The sequence below is a fragment of the Camellia sinensis genome, chromosome 9 (assembly GCF_055761805.1).
Source record: "Camellia sinensis isolate YWXY chromosome 9, ASM5576180v1, whole genome shotgun sequence".
NCBI lineage: Eukaryota > Viridiplantae > Streptophyta > Magnoliopsida > Ericales > Theaceae > Camellia > Camellia sinensis.
Genome location: NC_138969.1, coordinates 87,088,417 through 87,100,270, shown reverse-complemented (window position 1 = coordinate 87,100,270; position 11,854 = coordinate 87,088,417).

Below are 11,854 nucleotides of genomic sequence, written 5' to 3'. Positions count from 1 at the left end.
AGATCACAACTTCTGCGCATAGTTGGTACAGAACTTCGATCCTAACAGTAGTTCATTGAATGTTCATGGTTGTGAAGTCAGGCTCACCTGTAAGGTAGTTAATGTTTTATTGGGAATACGGTGTGAAGGCGATGACGTGCAGTTGGCTGGGTCATTAGAAGCATATCCCAGTATCTACGATGAGGTTGGAGTTGTTAACGGAGTCATTCCTATGAACAAGTTGAGACTTTATCTGACCGAGACTGATGGTGCGGAGGATGAGTTTCGGAGGAAATTTAAACTGTACGTGTTGGGGGCCATGTTGTGTCCTACCACAATGACCGGCTTGAAGCCATTGTTCGTTCATACCGTGAAGGACGTGAATCGTATGCGAGCTTGTAATTGGGCAAAGTTGACACTGCAATTCCTTCACAACGATGTTCGCAAGTATAAAGGTCATCGCGGTGCAACTGGATGCGTTTTCCTGCTAATGGTATGCCAATAACTCGATCTTTTGTTTCCATTCCCCCGTTCATATGTTTCATGCATTGTTCTGTCATGGTTCAACAAATTGGCCTTGATTGGGACATACAATGTTACCTGCTTTGTGAGTACGACAAACGACACTCATCCTGACCAAGTATGGTAGTCGTAGAAATATATTTTCTGCGACTACCGTCATGAATTTAAGAACAAAGAGTACAGGGAAAAAAGTATGCCGGACCTCAATGGAGGAACCAATTAAAACTACGTTGCGAAGAGGGGAACATAATTGATTGATCTTCATCGGTTTGGAATAATCAATCAGACACAGAATTCATGACACAGGAAATATTATACACATTTGTACGCAGAGTTGAAGAATAATATACAGAAGAAACCTTGATACGACCATTACCAAACCAAACGTATTGATTCTGGGAAAGGTCTTTTGGGTTGCAGCCATTCATATATAACAAATTTTCTTGGTTTCATCAATAGAGTCCTTGGTGTGCTGTACATTTTTTTCCCCAAAAAACACTGCATGATATGTGACTATAAAGTTGACAGCATCCTAAACAAAAGCGGTATTCTATGTACATTCCGCTGTAAAATTGAGAAGAATGAATGTCATTGTTACTGAATATAGTTTATTTTTGTGGGAAGAATAACTTAATTATGGTGTGCCCCTTAATGTCCACAACTATTGTACCTTGATTGTGTTTCTCTGAGCTCGACTACGATGCAGTTCACACCTCGGCTACATGATTGGGGTGATACCCAAATACGGGAGATGCTACGACGTATCAGAAGGAAGCAAAATTTCCCAACAATTGCGGTAAGCACTCCAACCACTGTGCACATTTCACACCATCGACCCACTTGTCTTCAACATACAATGTCAGACTTCATTTATGCGTTTCTATGATTAGGTGGAGTTTGATTACAGTAACAACGAAAGCGACGCCGATAATGCTGACATGGATGCATGCCATGTCGAGAACCAACAAAAAAGATAGTACAATGAAGTCCGTATGAGCAATTTGGAGTCCGATATTCGCGAATTGAAGGAAATGATGAAGCAAGTTATCCACAACGAAACAGATTTAATGGAGATGTTGCGACATTTCCAAGGCAAGCAAGTTGTTAACAATGACAAGGTAATCTATCCAAGCATTACGCAATTTTGGCACAGTTGAGCACATCATTTTACCGACGATTTATAAGACTAAGTTCACGAATGTGTATGTATGATTAGGTGGAAGGCAATGATGTGTGTATCATTAACCTCTCCTCCAATGTTGCCGAACTGAAGGAAATGCTGAAGCAACTGCTTCAACGTTTCAGTTTGGGCTGCAACGAACCGTTCACTGAACAAACCAATTTAGGTGAACTGAAGCAAATGCTACACCACCTCATCGAAGGTATATTCTCTACACCACAACCGGCAGGCGTGGACAAACAGGGTGTGGACCCTGCTATTGGAGTCGAGGCGCATGACGATGGCGTGGTCAAACCATCTGACGAAGTTAACCCAATGGAGTGTAATATTTCAGATGTACAAGGGGTGGATCACCAACAATAGAATTTGAAGGGAACCTTGGCAAGGGACAAAAATCATTTCCATGATGGGCAGAAGCTGAACATCGAAGAAGGTGGGGACAACCAGAAGAAGGGAGGCCTTCAGTCAGGGGAAACATACGAAACTGAAGATAAATACACTCCTGACCTTCAGTCAGTGGCCGTGAAGAACGTGCCGTGCGATGTGCATACTTATCCTACTAAGCTTGGCAAACCATTGCGAGCAACTGGAATCGTTAGAGGAAGTGCAAAGGGAAGGGGAAAAGGAAAAGGAAAAGGGAAAATGCGCGGAAGTGGAGTTCAAGCCACTTAGGTCAGGGATATGGTGCAGTGCATCGATAGCAAAACAAATAGTAGAGTTGACGACATCAGTTCACCTGTGGATGTTGATGGTGTGGATAAGGTGAACAAGGTACAAATACTGCCTTTAATGCCTCACAAGTTCTAAATACCCAATTCATGCCCACATCAATAATGTGAATCAGTAATTTTACAATCATCTGTGTTGTATTGTACTACTCGTCAAACAATTGCATGTTTGCAGTTATGACTGCTGGCATATGTTTGTACACATTTCTAACAAACTCCGCACCAAACATCACAAGTTTGGAAAACTCTGAGGCTCACAGTTTATACATCATTTCATGTTCTTTTTTATGACTACCGACCTTGTAATGTAAGCTTAAATTTTTTTAATGAAATGTGTAGTGTTAGTTGGCTGTTTATTTTTGTAGGACTCGTTCAGGATGTTGGACAGCGAAGGGTTGTTATCGGTGGAGGAACAAAAGCTTCTTGACTATGTATTTGACGATAGCAAAAATGAAATGTATTGTTTCGTTTACTACTTGCAAATTTTAAATGACAGTCCACTGTGAAATAACTATCGTTCTAAGGATCATTTTTGCTTGTAGGGACATTGTTGTTTCCATGAATCTTCATGGACGGGCATGTGAAGTTGGTACCTGGCGCGACATGTGCAGGCTCAAACTGAGGTCGTGGCTATCCGACACTGTAAGTGTTGGTTGCGCTAATATGAAGCTGCGTTTTTCAGTACCCCTGAACTCAGAAACCTTTCTAACCAACTTGCCTTGTGTCTTACATACAATGTTCCAGCTAATCAACTTGGTGGTGGTGCAATTGACTAATCAACAGAGGGATTTACACAGTGACGGGAGGCACACTGATTGGTTCTTTCCCGCATATCTGTCGGTAAGTAAGTGTTTAAAGCTACGTTGTGTTTTGTGTATGACATATTCTGACAAATGTTTTCATCAATGACCTTTATGCATTACACATGCAGACTTTGATTCTAAATAAAGATACGCAACCTCTGCACCATGAACATACCGTGACATCATTTTTCAGACATGACAGATACACTGGTGCGATTGATGCATGCCAGAGGGTAATATCAATGTTCATCCCGTTATATTAAAATGAAAATATGTAAATTACATGTTTACATGGCCTCTAAACAAGGTCTGCCCTTGTGTTTACGTGTAGATTTACATGCCTTTCAATTACAGAGGAGTGCATTGGTTGTGCGTTAAAATTGATATGGTGGACCGTGTAGCCTACCTATTTGACTCGGTCCCATCCAACTGATCGAACAAAAGGAAGCTAAATGCGGCTAAAATTTTGGTATGTCCTTCTGGTGCATTTCTGAACACTATAACAAACTTGAACATCCTTTACATAAACCAACTTCAACCTTGTGGAACAGGTTCAAACTATGCACGACTTGCTGCAACTACACTTTCGAAATGATTATGTCACAGATGTGTGTAGCTTCCGCCTCTGCATGTTAGATGAGAGGTCAGTACAACAACTGGACGAGTAATCCACAATCCCTTCCTCACATTAATGTGTAGGCTGCATGACTGATTTAATGAACCTATTGACATTGACGACAACTTTAATGTGAAATTATTTTTGTAGCACGTTTGACTGTGGGATGTTCGTCATCAAATTCATGCAGCAACCTGATTTAAGCCCCGGTCCACACAAGGTACATTCTACCGCTTCATTTCCATTTGTCAATCAAATCCTTCCTTGTATGTCCTGCAATTTTAACTGATTTGTCTTATGATCTTTCTGTACAAAGTTTGCTCCCTCTGTGCGTCATAAGTTGTTGGTTGACATCATTATGGATGTCAATAATGCAAAGATCGCAGAGTACCGGGAGTGCCTTCATATGAGCAATGCCATAAGCTAGGCCAGTGATGGGAATGAGCTGCCAGTACGCCAGTAATTTGGGTGCCAACAGGACTTCACCAATTTTTTATTCTTTGATTTCAATATGGATGTTAATTATGGCTCCCCAGTATTGTTTTTGGTGGGCGATGTAAAGATGGACTAACTGCAAAGTGCAAGTCAAATGTAAACATGGATCGAACATGTCGATGTGGCTGCTGTCTTAGTTCGGATTTTGTTTACGCATGTTTCTTGTTCAGATGAATGCGACTGAAACAAATATAATTTACGGCTGCTGTTTTTACTCATATTTGGAATGTACTTGCTTCCCAATTTGTCAGCATCACTTCGATGTCACAACTGTAATAAAAAAACAACTTTGAACTTTTTAAAAATAAATAAAAACTAATATAATTACAAAATGAATTTATAATGAAATTGTTTTTACTGGCTGCTGTCGTAGTTGTATTTTTTGTTTGTTACCGAAATGAATTTATAATTTAATTACAAAAAAGGGAAAATTAATTTCAGAAATGAAACCAACCACATTTTGAATGAAAACTCAATACTCTTTGTAGGTAAGTTATATGTCAGCCCATTAGCACATATGACTCCAGCCAAAACAAAACTTTCATGGCTTACAGGGAAGGTTAAAAAAAAAAAAAAAAAATCTACATATCTGCTGCATCATCAGCAGCGTCTTCTGAGGAGTTGTCCGTACTGTCTGATTGACTGTCCTCATCCATTGTCTTATCAGACTTCGCTTCGTCCACCGCCAATTTGTCATCGGTCAGCCAATCAACGTTCTGCTTCATAGCCCCGACTTGCCGCTCCAAACTTGACAACCGTATGTCCACTTCATTCAGCCTTTCGTAGATATCTTGCAACTGCTGCAATACAGGAGCAACATGAGCTTCAACAATAGCTTCAATGTTGTTCGAATCAGACATTTTGTAGGAATATGTGTATGGTTTATTTTACTGACTACTTTTTAAAAGGAATGTACAGATTCATAATATTACACAACACTATGCTGTAAGTATTTGTAAGATATGGTATACGACTTGTATGTTTTCAGAAGACCTCATGCATTGTGACATACATTGTATTAATAGCTCAATCTGGACGAATTCATCTTGCTAAAATTCGTTCCTTCTTGCATGCACCAAGTCATCCGTTAAGTACCCCTGATTGTCCAGTATTTGGCATTTCCGACACACATGCATTGTACCTTCCATGAGTACTATCCTGCTGTCATTGATTTCTACACCCACAGTTTAGCATACATTCACATCCGTCATTTGTATTTGTGTCCCAACCCAATTACATGTCTACTCATCCATAAAGCTTAGCAAAATTCCTCTTATATGATACATATGCCTTTCCAACTGCACCGAACCTATTAAATGAAATACCCGTAGTCATTAATTTGCTTTTACTCAGTTTGGGTAGGTGTTGCCACCAAACAACAATAAGTGTGTTCACATCTTTAAACCTACCACCAAGGTATTAATGACTACGGGTTTAAGGTAATTTAACATTTACAACCAACCACAAAAAAGTTTGCAACCAGTGTTGTTTCCTTTGCATTTGGATTTATTTTTGCATCCATATATTGTTCGTGAACCTGCGAAAATAAAGTTGGGCTCAATCAAGAACCTTCACACCTATGGATGCACACCACGGTAATCGCGGTCGTGGACAATCAGTTGCAAGGGCTGACAGCTCCCGACCGAAGTCACCAGAATTGGATTGTGCAGGTGGGTATATCGATTCCTTTGGTGATCGATGTTTCTTTGAAACAGGGTTCCCACTGTGGAGTTTTCAACCTCTACGGGATTACAATTGCACCCTAATACAAGATGCAAGCCTGGGGAAGTATTTTGGAATTCCAGTTTCACTGTTTGCCAAACGAGTTCAGTGTGAACACCACTGTCGATGTGTTTTTGTCAAGGTTACTAAAGCCTGATCGGTTGAAATGCAGCGGCAATTCCCTCATGTCAGCGAGTCCCAAGTTAGGCGTCGTTTGCAAAGTGAGATTGATCAAATGACTCGTCGACTCATTAGGAACTCACGCATAGAGGATGCAAAGGCAGAGTCGAAGATACATGGATCGAACCCGGCATCTGCGATCAAGGCTATAATGGAGGATCCTGCACTGGTGTCGGACCCTGACCTTTCAGATTACTCAGACTCCGAGGTTGTTGATTTGAGCGAGGATTAGGAGACCTGGACATGTGTATGACATAGTAAGCGTAGTGTTGTAAGATGCCATCGTGGTGCGAAAAAATACAACTGAGAAACTAAAAAACTGTCATACTCTACTAACTATTTCAACGGTGCATGCGTTAATGTCTTCATCATTTCGACTTTGTTGAAGGTAATTTTTTGGGTCACCGTCATCGACTGAAAGCTGTCATATGATTTAGAATCAAAGTACGATGACAAGGTCATTTTTCTGTAATGTCAATGACCGATATCAGAAACTATCATTAACCTATGTTTTGTTGATTACTTCATGTTTTGTGAATCGTTGAATATGGACAATAAGGTTTAAGTGTCAAAATCATTCAATGGAATCACAAGCTGTAATTGTAAAAAAAAAAAAAAAATTGTGCACGACCGGCCAACGGTCTCATACACTCTAACATCAATATGGGCACAAATGTTTTGTTTTTTCAAACACAACGGTTGTGTGGAAGCATACGCCGTGGGGTCAACCTGTGCATTAGCAATTTGTCTCCCATTGCGCATTGTTATGAACTAATCAACTCCCCTTGAAACAACAAAATATACAATAGACCATTCAGAAACAGAGTATTGATATTCATTAATGAAGAAGTCAGCACGATGGTGAAGAAATGTACCACGCATTCTATATCTGCTTTCAACTTGCTAACAGATAATAGTTAAGGCGACAGATAAGTGACAAACAGAAACTAGTTGATAGATAACAGATCTGCCAAATCTGTTCATTACAAACAAACCTGCAACAGATAACAGAAGTTGTTCATTACAACCAAAATTCATGCACCCAGATAACAGAACCTGCAATAGATAACAGGTCACAGATAAGTGACAAAACACCCACAAAATTCAGTCATCCACAAAGCATCTACAAAATTCATCCACATAGCATCCACAAAAATGAATCGATATAGCATCCATAAAATTCGTCCACAGATCTGTCAAATAGCATCCACAAAGCTCTTACAATGACACCAACGTTTCCAAAAATTCATTACATAATAAAATTACAAGTTACATCATAATAACTTATAAAATTCATTCCGCACATTCATTCCATACTAAAATTTATTCCACAAAGCTATTAAGTAAGTTACATAAGTTACATCATAATAAAATCCATTCCATAAACATTAGTTACATCATGAAGTACAATACAACCAAAACTGTTCCGTTCAATTTCCCAAAATACAATAAAGTACACAAGTTACATGATCAAGTACAAAATGATAGAAAATATAATGAAATACACCATCGCTTTGATAATATTTTCTATCCTTTCAAGCCTTCGACCATGGACATTTTCCAAGTCATCAAGCCTCGTCCTTACATCGTTCAAGTGTTCTACTGTTAAAGCATCACAAGCTCTAGTGTTGGAAGGGATCTCGACGTAACGTCATCATCATCATCATCCACGAACTTGAAGTAATTGCAATGGGGAGTGGGAGTGGTACTCTACAATGCATGACAATCAGTTAGTTGAATACGACAAATATTAATGTGACTACTAAAGGATTAAAATTTGCAATACATACTTACAGATTTTGATGGGCAAACAAAGAACAAACGCCCTTCATTTCCATTTTCATTGGTTCTTACAATACGTATGGCAGCGGTTCTTCCACAATTGCACAACCTCGTTTGTAATCTTATGTTGCTAATGTTAGAAGAAGAAGCCATTTTTTAAATCTGCAAACATGAGAAATTTGTAGTGCTCTGCTATGCTTTTGTTTGATGGGGTTAATAGCAGTTCTATTTGAATTTGAGGGAGAGAGTGTGTCTTTACTGAAAACATCTATTTGTTCAAACTGCCATGTTTAATAGCATTTAAACGGAGGTTACACAGACTAAACTGTTAATAGCATTTGAACAAACATCGCAGCTCAATGTACACACATAGCATTTTCAAACTGAACAAATACAACAGTTTCAAACATCGCAGTTTCAAACATAGCATTTGTGATTAATTACACACATGTTACACACATAGCATTTTCAATCTGAATAAACATGGCAGTTTTACAAACATATGAGTTCAATGCCAATTCAATTATCAATCACACATGTTAAACAACTATTATCAACAAATCATACTGAAGTGAAATAATTATGGCCAGATTGTTGGAGAGTGTGATTCAGTAGTTATCAAACTGAAATAGTTATCAACAAATCAGACATGTGAATTTCAACAAAGCACACTGAAATACTTATGAACAAATCAGTAATAGTTATGAACATTTCAGTTCAGTTTGATAATAGTTATCAATGTTCATAATATTTAATTCAATTCACGCAGCTAACATATTAGTTGATAGTAGTTCATTACAACAAATCATGCGTGATTGACAACAAATACACCAAAACCACATTATCAATCACACATTGAAAATTACATAACTATATGCATTTGTTCAACTAATTATCAATCTGCATAATCATACTATGTTCTGCAAAGATGTGATCCTTTCATTTTAGGTTCGATCACTTTCTGCATAATCATACTACGTTCTGCAAAATTTATACTTTAACTCTACAAGGTTAATGCATATATGTTCCAGACAATATGTGCCACATTTTTCAATCATACCATTTATCGATCTGCATAACAGTAATTTTCAAACCCCTAATTTTCAAAGCCCTAATTTTCGAAGCCGTAATAGTCAAAGCCCTAATTTTGAAAGCCCTAATTTTGGAAGCCCTAACTTCCAAATTTCAAATCTACTTTGTCAAGCACAACCCTAACTTTTTTATTTCAGTGTTTGGAGGACGAACCTGGTTCATCTATGGCCTGAAAGCCCACGTTCTCGTCAACAAATTCCTTTGCTACAGCCGATGGTGGTCGCGGTGGAGCTATGATTCGCGAAGTAGAGAAAATGAGGGCTACAGCGGTGGGTTGGGTTTACGAGTAGGTTGCCGTCGGGAGTGGTCGCCGGTCAGGCTGGGTTCGGTGGAGGAGGAGTGAGTGTGAGAGTGAGGGGGAGTGAGAGTGAGATTGAGGTGTATACTCTGTATAACCTGTATAGCAGAGCGGGACAACGAAAATTTTTATTTCTTTATTTTAATTTTTAGTGAAAAAGCCAAAAATTCACTGAAAAAATGAAAAAGGCAACAACACATCGAAAAATTAAAAAAATTTATTTTGTCTTTACTTTTTGCACATCTTTTTGTAAAAAACTAAAAATTCGTCTCAAACGTACTGGGTATGTTTGGTTTGAATTTTACAGATGAGTTTTAGGGGAAAAAAAAATCCACAAATTGTTTGGTTTGACATTTTTCTCAAAAAATTTCGAAAATCAGTTTCTCTGTTACACATCAATCAATCACTTTTTCTCTCTCCTCTGTCCTTCTCAATCACTTTTTCTCTCACACACATCTACTTAATTCTCCCAAAATATCAAATCATCTCAAACTCCCCAAAAAAATTTGTCACTCAAAATATACAACCAAACTAACCAAAAACATTTGTAAACTCTGTCCCCAAAATTTTTTTTCAAAAAGAACTCTCCCAAAAACAAACCAAACAACCCACTAGTTTTTCCTAGCTCATATGTTACCCAAATAGCCAAAAATTGCAAGAATCAGGCTGTTCCCAAACGAGGCCAGTCTCCATTTTTGTCATGACGTAGGCAGTGAAAGAACATTGAATCGACAACAAATGTAGTTGTGAGATGGCAATAATAGTACTGGTAACTATAAGGGGTGGGATTGTTACTGAGGGAATTAGTAGTCAGGGGACTGACAGTGATGGGACTACAAGTAATATTGTCATGGTTTAGTGCTGGTTTGGTATGTCTTCAAGAAGACAAAAAGTAAAAAAACTTACTGAACAAGCTAAAAAGTTACCGCTACACACAAATTAAAAAATTTAAAAACATAAATTGCTTGATGCAAATTACAAGTAATAATGGAAGACACAGTGATTGGTTTGTCCCGGTACAAATTACACATGGGTGCACAACAAAATTACACAGGACAGTGTTGTTAGGTCCGTGGGAGCTTATCATAGGTCCCGTTTTCACAATCTGAACCGTGCAATGTGTACAACTCATCCAGTACTATATGTCTATTAAAAATCATGCTCATCGGATATCGCTAGCTATATGATCAAATAAGTTTTGTATAAAAATAAGGGATGGTGTTATAGTTAACGGTTGAAAGAAAACTACTCCGATCAGATACCTATCGATATTCGATCAATGTGATTTTTCATAGGCATGTAGTACTCGACGAACTGTACACATATAATGATTCAGATTATCAAAATGGGTCCCCTGATGGCCCCCACGGGCCGAACAACACTGTCCAATGAAATGCCAAATATTTGTGTATTCAGAATACGTTGGGATTATGATACCCTCGATATATACGTAGATTTGCTGGTTTGGCCCCTGTTATCCTATGTAATGTACTTACTGTGCTTCCTTAGAGCATCTCCAACAGTGAATTTCTTTTTTCATCAAATCTGATGAAAAAAGGATGCTTTCCTCAATTTGATACCACTGGCTCCAACGCTTATCAAATCTGCTCCGGGACAACCGGTTGGTCGACCGGCCGGTTGACCGGTAAGAGGAATTTTTTTTTTTTTGGAACTGTTTGAACCAATTTTTTTGAACAGTTTGAACCTTTTAGTGGTCGACCGGTTGGTTGACCTGCCGGTGGACCAATTTTTTTTTTTAACTGTTTGAACCCTTTTTAAGGAACTGTTTGAACCATTTGGTGGTCGACCGGTTGGTCAACCGGCCGGTCAACCGACTGGTCGACCGGTTGGTCTCCCCCAACGGTCATGCACAGTGTTTTGGTTAAATGCAGAGCCTGTCCTCGATGTGGTGAAACGTTTGGTGAATTCTCGATTTGATATCAATTTGGTGAAACTGTTGGAGCTCCAAACAGTGTTTTTTTCACCAAATTTCAAATTTGATGCTAGGTTTGGTGAAGCGTTGGAGATGGTCTTTGTAATTAAGTTGTTGTCTCAGTTTGTTTGTACTTATGCGTTCGATATGTTCAATCCTGAACGAAAATAATTTACGCCTCGTTTTACATGTAACAGTTTTACCTTTAGAAGCCAACAAGCACTACCAAACAGCAACAACCCTAATTGTAACTCCTATTTGTGAAAACAAATTAACTATTAGTAATCCACTACTTATTACTGTGAATAAGTAGTTTGTTATAATTCTATCGCTAACATTCTAGTTACATCCACAATGGATGTGTTACTTTATTTGTTACTGTCAGCTGTTAAATTTTTCCCAACAAAGTTTCTTGTTTGTTGATTTTATGCAGCGGTAAGGGCAACGTTGCTGACCATAATTACTGTGCAATGTTAGATTACCTGTTAACAGTAGCTACCGTTTTTACCGTGGGAGGAGAGGCA